The following is a 14,152-nucleotide window of genomic DNA, read 5'->3' as shown; positions in this document are numbered from 1 at the left end:
ATGTATGAGCGATCCAGTATCTCCACATCCTCACCTGTATCTGGTGTTGTCTCTTTTTTGGCTAAAGGCATTCTGGTAGGTGTAGAGCGATATCTCATCAAGGTTTTTCATTTGCATTCTCTCCATGGCTAATATGTAAAGCATCCTTTCCTGTGCCTATCTGCTGTGCATATCCTCTTCATCGAAATGTCTCTTCCTGTCTTTTGCTCATTTTCTAATTGCATTTTTTTAACTGTTGAATTTTGAGAGTTCTTTACATATTCTAGATACAAGTCCTTTGTTAGATATTTGGTTTGCAAATACGTTCTCTCAGTCTCTAGCTTGTCTTTTCATACTTTTCACAGGAGCTTTTGCAGACAAAAATCTTAATTTTGATGAGGTTCAATTTATCAAGTTTTTTTTTTTTTTAACAGATCGTGCTTTTGGTGTCAAGTTTAAGAACTCTTTGCCTAGCCCTAAACCCTGAAAATCTTCTCTATGTTCTCTCTGAACATTTTACCTTTTACATTTAGATCTGTAATCCATTTTGAGTTAATTTTTTATATAAGAAGGACTGATAGGTTTAATTTTAGGTCCCTCTCTGTATGAATTCAATTTTAAAATACAGCAACGTATTTCTTTGAGTTTCAAATAAACCAGGTCACATATACATAAATTGAAAGAACTTCAATAACAAGGAAATAACATGTTTTATGCTTTCGTACTTTGATGCCTTTGTTTTTGCTCTGCCAGCTGCCAGAAATATATAGTATTTTCCTTCCTAAAATCTTCACTTTCTTAAAAGTGTAGCTCCAAGTCCCATTTTGCCGAGAAAGCTTTCCCTGACCACCTCTCCTGAATAGAGACACTCTTCCTCTCGTGTTCTATGGCATTCATTGTTTGTACAGTTTGTGCTACGTCCAACTAGCTTCCAGTCATGTCTCACTTCATTTAATACACTGTGCTCCTTTCTACCCCAGGATATTTGTGCATGCTGTTCTCTCTGATTGCAATCCTTCACCATACCCTTCACCCAGGTGCCTCTTCCTTACCTTTCAGTTCTCAGGTGTAATGTTATTTTTTTTTTAATTTATTTATTAGAGAGAGAGTGAGAGAGAGAGCGCAAGAGGGGGTAGGGTTAGAGGGAGAAGCAGACTCCCCGCCGAGCAGGGAGCCCGATGTGGGACTCGATCCCGGGACTCCGGGATCATGACCTGAGCTGAAGGCAGTCGCTTAACCAACTGAGCCACCCAGGCGCCCTGGTGTAATGTTATTTTCACTGAACAGGTTAAGTGGCCAGGTCTTAAGCTTTCATAGAACTGGTACTTATAGTTGTTAAGTAGGATTTATTTGTTTGATTATTTGACTTTTTGTCTTTCCCACTGAACTATTTGTTTGTGGTCACTCTTGTGTATAGAGAACAATGCCTGGCAAGTAACCGATGCTCATTAAGTGTTTCTTGAAAAAGAAAAAAAAAAGAGTGAATGAATGAATTTTTGGTTTGTAAATATCTAAAGGCAAGGCGGTGATTTATAACTTAGAGGTCTTCACAGAATCTAGGAGCTAGAAAGATTTAATAATTAATGTCCCAGTGAGAAAACAGAAGACTTAGTTTATCTACACAAAAAGTGTGTAGGAGAACAGCAATATTTACCCAGATAATTTTTATTGGGAGCAGGGGGACATAAAGGCCTTCCCGAAATACCCATGTAATTAGAGTTAAATAGCCATAATAATTTAAATGATCTGAGTAATTACTTATATTCTTTGATTCCTTTGCTAACAAAGCCTCCTATTATTTTCTTCATGTAGTAAAATGAAATGAATTAAGAAGTATGGGAGGGGGTTGCCTGGGTGGCTCAACTGGTTAAGTGTCTGCCTTCAGCTCAGGTCATGGTCCCGGGGTCCTGGGATCCAGCCCCATGTTGGGCTCCCCGCTTAGCGGGGAGTCTGCTTCTCCCTCTCCCTCCCCATCTGTCCTTCCCCCAACCCTCCCTCCCCTATCATGCGAGCTCTCACTCTCTCAAATAAATAAAATCTTAAAAAAAAAAAAGGAAGAAGAAAGTGGGGTGGCCAGGCAAAGGAGGATATTAGTGGCCAGATTTGTATCAGAGCACTTTATAAAGACTGAATATAATTTTGCTGGCCTATTTATGAGTTAAAAATATACATTATTTTGTTTGGCCCATTTTCCATTTTAGGCTCTCCTCGGAGCCCAGTTGAACTGTGGCTCATTTTTAACTCTCCCATCGTTGCGTATTTTCTATCCACCTAGGCTGGATGGGACTGAAAATCTCTTTGCTATCGTCAGCTATGTTGGAGCCCTCGGAATCTCTCCCAGAAGCAGGAAAGGTAAAAGCCCCTTGTAGAGGACTTTTCATTCTTAGCCTAACCTAACTGCTGTGGCCTGAGGGGCTAATCAAGTATTATAAACACTGATTAAATAAGGTAGGTCATTTCCATCACTGGTTTCCAGAGGGGGAAATGGAGGCGCCTCACATGGGAATGGTAGTTGCAGACTCAGGAAGACAATTTATCGTCGCCTCCTTCCTTCCCTCTTGCAAAATGCCAGCAGAGAGCACTGGAGGCGTTAGAGTTTGAATGGTATTCAAGCAGGACACATTTGGGGGCTGAGGTGTCTCATTAAAAACTTCCTGTTTCACTGCTGTATATCCATATGCTGTGTATCCAAATCCATGACAGAGGCACTGTACATCTCCCTGTCTTAACGGCTAATGGTCTTTGCCAGGCAGAATGAAAAAGTTGATTACACACAACTTTGCCAACATCTCTTGACAGGAAAGAGCAAAAAAAAATCCTCTTGAACAAATGAAATGTCAGTCAAAACTCAAACATTTATTAAAACAAGATAAGCTATATTATTCTCTTAGATTAGAGATTAACTGGTTTCTAATTAATTCCTTGGATGTGTAATAGGCTAGCATGACTGGATTTATCTATCATTCAGGAATATTCTTTAATCCAGTTTTTTTTTTTCTCCTTTTTTCCTTACGTGCTTACCTCTTTCTAAAGTTGGTGTTACTATGTAACTCAGAAAGCCACTGTGTTGGGAACTGGAAGAGTGTGGTGCTCAGAAGTTCTTTCTTAATAAGGTACAGTCTATAAAATGTTAGAACAGGCCAAGATCTTCGAGGGGGAAACAAAACAAAACAACTGAGTTTAAGCAATTTGCATCTTGACAATCGCCTACCCCCAACCTTGCTCTGAGCTCTAGTTTGCCTCACAGGGATGTTTCCAAAAAATTGGGTTGTGTCCCTGTGTGGGCAGGAGGCAGGAAGGAAAAGGAGGATTTTAGAATTAAATAGGGCTTTCGAAATGTGTTGCAAATTTTCATGGCAGGGAATGTGGTGTGGGGAATCACTGGAATTAGTGCAGGGTCTATGACATTCACACTCCTGTTTTCTCACCAATGGCTTTTCTTCTTGAAGGTTGGATATGAGCAAATCTCTGTATCTTGACGCAAGGGATCCTGAAGGAGAGACACCCATCATTCATAGCTTCTGTTGCGGGTAGAATTTATGAAACTGTAATCCAGAGATCTCCATATGGCCTTCAGATGATGTCTTCCTTGGTTTAGAACTTCAGAGCTTAATGAGACCTCATAGATTATCTAGATTCTTGTGACTGAAAGTGTAGTCCAAGGAATAACAGCATTTCTATCACCAGGAAGCTTGTTAGGGATGTAGAATTTCTACCCCAGACCTCCTGAATAAGACCTTGCCTTTGAGTGAGATCCCCGAGTGATTCATGGGCACATTGAAATTTGAGAAGCACTGTTCTAGATCAAAGCCCTCATTTTATAGATTAGGATATCGTGGCTCGGATCTAGGGAGTTATTAGTGTCATACAACAAATCAGAGCCTGCTATTCTCTTTCTCCCGGCATGCAGCTTTCCTTCCCTGAGATACTGCTTCTCCTGAACCTTGAATTAAGAATTACTTGTCTTGGGGTGCCCGGGTAGCTCAGTCGGTTAAGCGTCTGACTCTGGTTTCTGCTCGGGCCATGATCTCAGGGTCTTGAGACTGAGCCCTGCCTAGGGCTCTGCGCTCAGTGGGAAGTCTGCTTATCTCTCTCCCCTCTGCCCCTCCTCCTGCTCACACTCTCTCTGCCTCTCTCTCAAATAAATAAAATAAAATCTTAAAAAAAATTACTCATGTATTCAGGGGCGCCTGGGTGGCTCAGTTAGTTGAGGTTCTGACTCTTGATCTCAGCTCAGTTCTTGATCTCAGGGTGGTGAGTTCAAGCCCTGCATTGGACTCCATGCTGGGTGTGAAGCCTACATTAAAAAAAAATGTTATGAATTACTTGTGTTTGTGTTCACTAGTATAAAAGAAAATAACTCCTCATTCATGTAAATATAAATTGTGTCTGAATTTTCTTTATTTCTGATTATCTTACAGAAAATACTAAGCACTGTGCCTATGTATATAGTAGGTCTACAGTGAATACTCTTGTCATATTGATAATTATTAATACTAATAGTTATTTTCATTAATGTTGTATATGCAAAGGAATAACAGAACCTACTGAAATTTTCCCATACAGGTTGTATTATCCACCCAATTAGCTTGCAGACCAGGAAATCAGAGAGGCTGGTATGGTGGCACATGGGTTTGTTTTCACTTAAATTCCTGCCAGAAGCTAGGAGAAGGTTAGCTGGTGTAACATCTACTGTCACCTTATAGCTCCTTGTAATCATAAGAAGGTTATCTTTGCCCACTTCCCTGGCATTGATAAAGTAGAGGATGCAGAATCATTAAAGACACTACCAATGTCTTCGGGGGGAATCTGTCCTGCTAATTATAAGCTCAGTGTTTCTGCATTATTTGGAGAAGACTCACCTCCTGGCTTGTGATCTCTTTCCTCTTAATTCTTTTCTTCCTCTTCTCCTTCTTTTGCTCCCTGCCCTTCCCTGCCAGTCAACATTTACTGAGCACCTACTACATGCTAGGCTCAACAATAAACACTGTCAAAATAAGCAGTGCTCAATTTCTTTCCTCAGAAAGATCTTATTGCAGCAAGGGAAACAGACATATATGCAGCTACTTACAATGCAGGAGATAAGAGCTATAAGAAAATATGAAGAAATACTATGAGAGAGCAAGAGATGGTTTGGTTAACAGTAACTAGGATTTATTTAGTACCTATGGTAGTTGAGTTACTTCTTTCCAACAGCAGATGATGAGAAGGTCTTGATTCAAGGAGTAATATTTGAGTTAGTTCTTAAAATCAAGCAGTGTTTCACCAGGTGGTAGAATGGAGGAAGGTTCTGGTTGGCAGAAGGAATGGCATAAGCAAAGATGGTGATGAAAGTGGAGTATGTTCAGAGAATAACAAATAAGTTTATTAAATCATCGGTGTATAGAGAAGAATAGCAGTAAATGATATTGGAAAGGTAGATTGAATTTTAATTTTAATCCTTTATGTTCTGCTAAATAGGCTGGCCTCTGTCTTATCCACTGAAACATTTTAAGTAATGAAGTAACATAAATTAAGTTGAATCTTAGAAAATATGTGTGGTATTTTGGCTTTGAGGAGAACTTAGACACGAGATGACCAGTTTATCACACTATTAAAGTAGTTCAGACAAGGGTGGCTAAGCCCTGGAGCCAGAGCAGGGACAGAAGGACAGAAGGACAGGGAAGTAGATTAGAATAACCACAGGATGCAAAACAGTTCCATGTCCCCCAAAACTCCCCTGTGCAACCACATTGTAGACTCCCCAGACCCCTGACTCCTGGCGAACACTGATAAATCCTCAATTACCATAGATTTGTCTTCTTGAGAATATCATATCACTGGAATTATGCACTCTATGATCTTTTGAGACTGGCTGCTTTCACGCCACATAATGCCTTTGAGATTCACCCAAGTCATTGGGTATAAGTAGTGTGCTCTTTCTATTGCTGAGTGGCACTCCGCTTCATGGATGTCTCACAGTCTATTTATCCGTTCACTCATTGAAAGACACTTGGATTGGGGCGCCTGGGGGGCTCAGTCAGTTAAGCCTTCAGCTCAGGTCATGATCCTGGGGTCCTGGGATCCAGCCCTGTGTCGGGCTCCCTGCTCAGCTGGGAGTCTGCTTCTCCCTCTCCCTCTGCCCTTTCCCCCCACTCATGCTCAGGCTCTTTCTCAAATAAATAAATAAAATCTTAAAAAAAAAAAAAAGGACACCTGGATTGTTTCCAGATTTGGCAATTATGAATACAGCTGCTGTAGACATTTGATGCATAGCTTTTTGGGTGAACACAAATTTTCATATCTGTAAGGTAAAACACCCAGGAGCAGGATTCCCGGTCTTATGGTAAATGTATGTGTAACTTTATAAAAGCTGCCAAACTATTCTCTAAAGTGGCTGCACTATTGGGCATCCCCTCTAGCAATGTGTGAGTGTCCCAGCTGCTTTGTTTCCTCACCAGCACTTGGCATTATCGATATGTTATATTTTAGCCATCTTATAGGTGTGCAGGCGTATCACATGTGGTTTTAATTTGCATTTCCCCACTAGCTCATGCTAGTGATGTTGATTATCTTTGTGTGTGTGTGTGTGTGTGTGTGTGTGTTTTCCTCTTAGGTAAAGTGTTCAAGTTTCTTGCCCATTTTTAGTTGGGTTGTTTGTTTTTCACTGTTGGAATTGTGTTGCCTATAAATCAATTTTGGAATGGACATCTTTACCGTATTGTCTTTTAATACATGAGCACTGTATGTGTCTCCATTCACATAGGCCTTCTTTAATTTTTCATCTGCATTTTATAGTATTGAGAAGAGAGATCCAGTATAGGTTTTGTGAGATTTATATATAAGTATTTTATGTTCTTTAAAGCTATTGTAAGCAGTGCTTTTTTTTTTTTAAAAAAAATGTTTTCAACTGTTCATTGCCACTATATATAAATACAATTGATTTTTTTGTGTTGCCTTATTATATTCTGTGACTTTGCTAAACTCTGGTATTATTTCTAGGGGCTTTTTTGTAGGTTCCTGGAGATTTTCTACATAGTGAATCATGTCATCTGTGAATAGGGACAGTTTTATTTATTTTCCAGGCTTCTCCTGAAATGCCTCTCTATGCACAGGTCAGTGCCCACCTCCAGCTTTTATGCTGCTGTGCTTTCACCCTGGGAGAGAGAAGTAGAAAAACCTGCAACTCCCTGACAACTTGGTGGTACTTTGAGTTTTAGTCTTCTTCCCCAACCTTTCTGTTACTATTTTACTATCCAGAGTCCTCAGAGAGAGTCCACGAACTCTGCACAGCTGCATTCAATGGGAGAGACAGTGTGAGTTGGGCTAACTCTATGTTACTTTGAACCCAAGTCAGAAGTTGGACTTGAGGTCCTCCCCCTCCCCCAGTAATTAGAAGGTATTTGTGTTTCTCCATTCACACTCTTTTTTCTGTTCCGACTCCTTACCTTCATTCTGACCTTAATCCTAGACCAAATAGCTAGGAGTGGGAGCAAGGAGTATGTCAAAGGAATATAGTAAAATCAAGTGGGTATTGAACACTGAGCTTTGGCTTTCTTAGCAGTGTGTTCCAAGAAATTGAATTAAATGAGTCTGGACACAGGGCAAGAGAAAACTTTAGCTCAGCTTATGTTCAGATTATTTCAAATTAGTGAGTTAATGAGCCCCTTAAGCAACAGAAATTATCTGGATCAATTTACAACACGGGAAATCAATGGAAGCTTTCTTTGGTTGACCAGTGTGGTTATTGGTAATTCTGCAACACTTATATTCTAAAATGTGAGTGTGTTCCCGTGTTGCCTGAGTGGGTAATGGGTTGCAATGGATGGTGTGGCTGGGGAACCAAGTCAAATCAATGGACAGAGTAAAACAGAAGAAAGCGGGGACGTGAAGTTTTTGAGAGCTTGTTTTGACTGATTTCACGGGTTTCACTGAGTTTTGTCTTTTGCTCTGGAGTCATCAAGTACACTTCGGCTCTCTGAAAACATCTTTCCCTTTATTGGTGACCTGGCTGGTAAGGGTAAACTGATCGAACCCCACAGAAGCTACTTTGTACCTTCCTGCTATTTTGGAATGAACTTTAGAAGGACCGTTATCACCTTTAAGATGCACTGCATGTGTTTTTTCAGTTAGGGACACGCAGCCAACACACTCCGGGGTTCACTTTAACGTTTCCTGTCATTTCTCACACTTCCACTGCATCAGGAGGCTTTGAGCGCTGGTCTGCAACATCGCCATCTGGTGGCTCCAAAGCTACATGGACGGAGGGGGGAAAAAAAAAAAAGACTTGGCTGTTTTCTAGTGTTTGGGGAAGACCTTTAATCTGCTTCTCTCAGTTGATTTAGGATGAACTCATGGAAGAATCGTGCACCATTGTAGGCCTCTGCCCGAGCCGTTTCTCTCTTCCTGCGGGTACATGCCCAGAGTTGTCTGAGGTCAAAAAGAAGGAAAGCAGAGGGATTTGGAAAACAACAGAATTTTTGACAAGAAACTCTTAAGAATTATACAGAGAAATGGTGCTACAGGAAATGCATCTGATCTGAGTGGAGGGGTATCAAATTTCCTTTTCTCAGCTTGGGTAGTTTTAGGGCTGTTTAGTCGCTTTAGCACAGACAACAAAATTGGACCGAGATATCTTTTTACAGCCATGGTTCTGGGTTTTGGGTATTACATAAAGAATGCCTTCCATACCAGACTCCCTCCCGGCATCCCCGCCTTCAGCTCCTGCTCCTCTGCCTTAGCCCCGAAAAGGCGCTCTGTTTGTCATGGGTTATGTTTTGCCTAAATAAATCTAGAGGGCTTTTCTGTGCTCTGAAATTTTTAGTATTCTAGTTGAAAATGCTTCAGTAACTCTGATGGAAACATAAGCTCATAAGGAACAGCAATCTTGTGCTGTGTAATTATTTCACCACGGTTGGCCCCTCATCTCTCTCCTCCAAATTGCTCACCTTAGGAATTCCTCTTTCGTTTCTTTTCTCCAATTTCTCCTTAGTGTGATATGTATATATGGGTGCCTGAATGTATCTATTTCTGTGTGTGTGTCTGTGTGTGCTTGTGTGTGTGTGTGTGTGTTATAGGAAAGATACAGCGAAGATGAAAAGACATCAAATTAGCTATGTGTTGGATGTTCTAGAGGCCAAGGGCAGGCTGCATCAAAATGCACCACCTTGGCCCCTCCAATGACCAACCTCTGAACAGTTGACTATCAAAGTGGTTTATTACACATGACTTTAGAAACATTCTAAGGGCAGGGATTAAAGCTATTTCATATTTCTAAAAAAAAAAAAAAACAAAAACCTCAAAAAGTTGGAAATGGCGGACTAATCTGTTTGAAAATATACATAGAGACCTCGTGATCAGTTGGAACCCAAATGTAAATTAAGATTGGGGACTTTATTGTCAAACTCCTCAAAACACTATAACAATCTGAATCACTGATAATTTTACCAAGAATGCAGGAGTAAAATATTTTAAAATTTCCCTGACTATCCAGAATCGATGTTACAGAATCCATGTACAAAAGCTTAAAGTTCAGTTCTTTATTCATAAGTAAATTCCCTATATCCACATTTGGTCTACATAAATGACTAATTTGCCACAGAATTTGCTGCAGAATTATCATAATAAGCTTGGCTATCTGGTCTTTCAAAACCACATTTAAAAAATGCAAAGTTTGACAGTGAAAGTTCTATTTTAGGCAAACAAATTGATAATACTAGGAAGTTAGAGGTAACCATTTGGGGAGAATTTTTACAAACAAAAAAAAAAAGCAAGAAGTCAATGTTTCAGAGGCCTGGATCATTTTAGGAAGGAGCAAGTAGATTCACCAAACACAATACCTGTAAGGGTTCTACCGTATCTTATACTATGTTCTTCATCTTCTGTTTGAAAGACAGTGTCTGTGTATAATATATTTTAGAAATATTTCCATAACAAAATGGTTGCAAAAATTAAGGATACTTCAAGGTGAAACCCTCTGGTCTCTAGAAATTAGACAGATCACTCACCTACTTCTGTTACCAGAGTGACCCACTGAGGTGCCACGGTTACACACAAGGTTGGAGAAAAAGTGTCCTGACGATAGAGTAAACTTCCTGAAGAAATCAGTGTGAGTGCAACTGAGGGTAGGGGAAGAAGAAAAGTCTCAGGCAGGTGATTCAAAGTCCAGAATTGGGGATAGAAAGGAAGTGATGGGAAGGAAGAAAGAAGGAATGGAAGGAGGGAAAGATGGTGCAGGGGAGGAAACAACTTTTCTGCTACCTTTCTAGGTTTTTGGTTAAAACCCCCGACCCCATAATAAAAGGCAGATTAGCAGAAGAAAAAACCAAAACAAAACAATTTTAATGGCATCTATGTACTAGTGTCACATAAAATATGGGGGAGGTAATTCACCAGAAAGTGAGAGGAGGAAATGTTTGGTAAACAAAACTGCCCTATTATGTAGATAAGTTTCTTAGGTAAAAAGTTATCTCTGATAGTAGTTCTCTTCCTGGTACAGGCCTCCTTTGTAACGTAAATTTTCCTTACAAAAAAGTACCTTCCATTCTGTTTTCAGAGCTTCTCCTGTGCCTGCAGTCTCTCAAAATAATCAGCTCAAAAAAAATTCTTATGCCAAAGAGGCATAGTTTGGGGTTGCATCCTCTGCTACCCTTCAAGAGAAAATAAGAATAAATCTCTTATATGTCCATGTATCATATTATTGACTAATTTATCAAATATTTATTGAATATCCTACAGCAAAAGCAAAAACAAACATTTGTCTCTGAGATAATCCTAGCATTCAAATTGCTTGGTTAATTTACCAAATAAATATCTTATTTTAAGGAAAATCAAAAGTCAATAAACCAACAAAATTATAAATCCAATACGGAAGGCAGGCAATTTAGAACATTTAGATTTTTTTTTTTTTTCAGGGAACAAGGGTTCCTGTCCCCTTTAAGGGTCCTTCTAGCTGGACTAAGAATCAAATTGACAAGGGACAGATTAACAGGAGAAAATCAAATTTAATCGTGTATGTACAGGGGATGCACAAAGACATGGGAATTCCAAAGATAGGCAAAATGAAATAAAGAGAAGCAGGTAGGGGTTCTGGGACCTCACAGGAAAGGAATGCATTTCACGGGCAGTAAGAAAAGCAGATGTTTGGTAATTAGATGTTTGCCCTGCTTTACAGATGGGCCACTCAGATTAAATTTTCTGTTAATGATCCTTATTCTAGGAAAGAATCCCCAATTTAGAGTCTTCTACATAGTTTAGGGAGGGGCAAAGATTTCTCTTGAGCCCACAGGGTCTCAGTTGCCTTCAGCTCAAGCTTATCTGCATGCCTAAGTGGCACATGCTGGGGAGACCTGTCCCTAATCCTACTCAAATTGTTTCTACTCAGATTATGGTCCATGGATCCTTAGCATTAGCCAAGAACTATGGACTTGTGACCCGTGTTCACAAAGACTCTGTGGTGTAATATACTGCTGTCATCATCTTGAAATTCTTAATTTTTCAACAAGGGCCCCTGAATTTCTATTTTGCACTGCATTTCACACATTATGTAGGTGGTCCTGTGCAACTCCTGGGTCCTCAGAAGTACTAAGTAAGAACCTGCATATTAACAAGATCCTCAGGCGATTTGCAAGTGCCCTAAAATTAGAGAGACATTTTCAGTCAAAGAAAAATTTTAATAAGTAGCATGTTTTTATCTCTTGCATCTCATGTCTGGCTTTTATCTTTCATTGCTCCTGCCTTTAGTTACCAGAGGGTTCATGTATATAACCTTCTCTTACCGATCATCTCAATTGTTGGTGTTTTGTATAGTGTCTATAAGTGTGTCCTCTTACAAGTTTCTCTTTCATCAGACAAAGGGTAGGCAACATTTTCAGTTTAAAATTCGAGTGACAGGACAGAGTCAGAGGAACGTTTGAAAAGAGTACTAAGGAAAGGAAGGAGAGCGAGTAAAGGAAAGAAGACAAAATGAGAAGTGGAAAGTGGATATGGAAAGAGGAAGTTTGTTTTAGAATGAAGAACTGCTCTTTGTCCCAGGTTCCAGACATGGAGGTTCCAGAACCCTGGAAATTTCCTGAGTGACGGAAGTGTCTTTGTTATTCATCAGCAACTCAAATCAAACCTGAGTTTAGCTGATGAGGTGACTCATGGTGGGCCTCCACATAAGGATGGAGGCCAATCACCAGAAAGACCATCCATGTGACTAAGGAGTGGGTCTTTGGGCCAGCTGCACCCCCAAAGAGGAAAGGCAAAGAGATCAAGTTAAATCACATGACTGGTGATTTAATCAATCAAATCTATGTAATGAGACCCCAGTAAAAATGCTGGACACTGAGTGGAGCATCCTGGTTGTAGAACACATTGATGTAATTCTGGGGGAGTGGACACACCCTGATTCCACAAGGAGAGGCCATGGAAGCTTTGCATTTGAGGACCCCCATAGGCCCTGCCCTTTGTGTCTCTTCATTGGGCTCTTTGTGATTTCCATCCTTTATAATACAAATGTAATTATCAGTGTAACACTTCGCTGAGCTCTGGGAATCATTCTAGCAAATTCTCAAACCTGAGAGAGTCACAGGAAACCCCTGAATGTGTAACTAGTTGTTCAGAAGTATGGGTGGCCTGGGAATCCTCAAAGTGTGGCTGGCAACTGAAATGGGGGCAATTGTGTTGGCAATGTGACCTTCAACCTGTGGGGTCTGCACTAACTCCTGGTGGTTAGATCTCGGACTGAATTATAGCGCTCCAGTGGGTGGCCAGATGGTTGGTGTCAGAACAAAGGTAAAAATGCAGCTGTGGAGAGGTCTTGGCCCTATTTGATGTTCTCCACTAAGGCGAAGGCCCTGGTCATATAGACACACACTGGACTGCAGTAAGTTGTCCCAAGGTAGCCTAGCCTGGATCCGTGCTTCATACACATGAAGTTGCCGGCAAGCACAGTCATGGGAAGGAGCTCACAAAGCAGCTGCCCGCTTATTCTCCAAGAAATACATAAATCAAATTATCATGTTGTACAGCTTCAGTGCATACAATCTTTATTTAAATAAATATATAAATACAATTTTCAAAAAGAGAGAAAGCTTCTGAGGCTCACAGAGACAAGGGGCTGGGAATGGCAAGCAGGGCAGTAAGAAAACATATTGCTTTCTTCAGCTGGGAAGCACCAGCATCATAAAAATGGTTTAATGATTTTACGGGAATCCATGTTCTCTCAAAGGGGTGGGTCCTTCATCCTTTGAGACCTTATAATGTAACTTTATGATAAATGGTGTGGACTCTACCCCAGAAAAAAATCACATACAAATGGAATTCTGCTTATGATTTCAGCAGGTTTGCAGACGCTCTGAGACCTGCCCATGGTGATCTGGTTCACTGATTCAAGGTTAAGAGATGCTGCTTTATGCGATAGCATGGATTAGAGAAAGCCTGAGATGCTTGGATTCAAAATAATGACCGAGCCACTCCTTTGCTACTTGAGCATGCTACTTAACTTCTCTGAGCTCAATCTTTCAGAGTTTTGGGAAATTCACCTTTGACATAAAATGGATATCCAGTAAGTGGTAGCTGTTATATTCCTAAAAACCCATTTGATAATAATATGCATGTGTGTTAGAGGATTTGTTTTTGCTTTTATTATTATTATTATTTTTGTTTATTTATACATAGATGTGCTCATTGTGAAATAGAAAAATTTGTAGAGGAGCAAATGAAAATCCTGTAAAGTTCCATCATCCAGAGAATTCAGTGTAAGTCCTAGAATCCATTTTCAGCCAACAATCAGACATTTTCTATGCCAATAATATTGATTAATATGATCATTTCAGTGTTTGTATAATATTCCATTTATATAATCCCATAATTCATTAAACCAATATTGATAAATATTATTTCAAATTTTAATTATTGCAAGTAATACTGTGATAAACCATCAAAAACATATGCCTTTGAAAAGCTTTTTTTTACTTAGAAAACATTTCTAGAAGTGTAGTTGCTTAGTCAAGAGATGTGCACATTTTGTCTTTTGAAACATTGCCGGGCGCCTGGGTGGCTCAGATGGCTAAGCGTCTGCCTTCGGCTCAGGTCATGATCTCAGAGTCCTGGGATCGAGTCCCGCATCGGGCTCCCTGCTCCTTGGGAGTCTGTTTCTCCCTCTGCCTCTCTCTCTCTGTCTCTAATGAATAAATAAATAAAATCTTTA

Source organism: Leptonychotes weddellii, chromosome 11, assembly GCF_054177405.1.
Source record: "Leptonychotes weddellii isolate Sample4059 chromosome 11, ASM5417740v2, whole genome shotgun sequence".
In the NCBI taxonomy this organism is placed as follows: Eukaryota; Metazoa; Chordata; class Mammalia; order Carnivora; family Phocidae; genus Leptonychotes; species Leptonychotes weddellii.
This window is presented reverse-complemented; position numbering follows the sequence as displayed.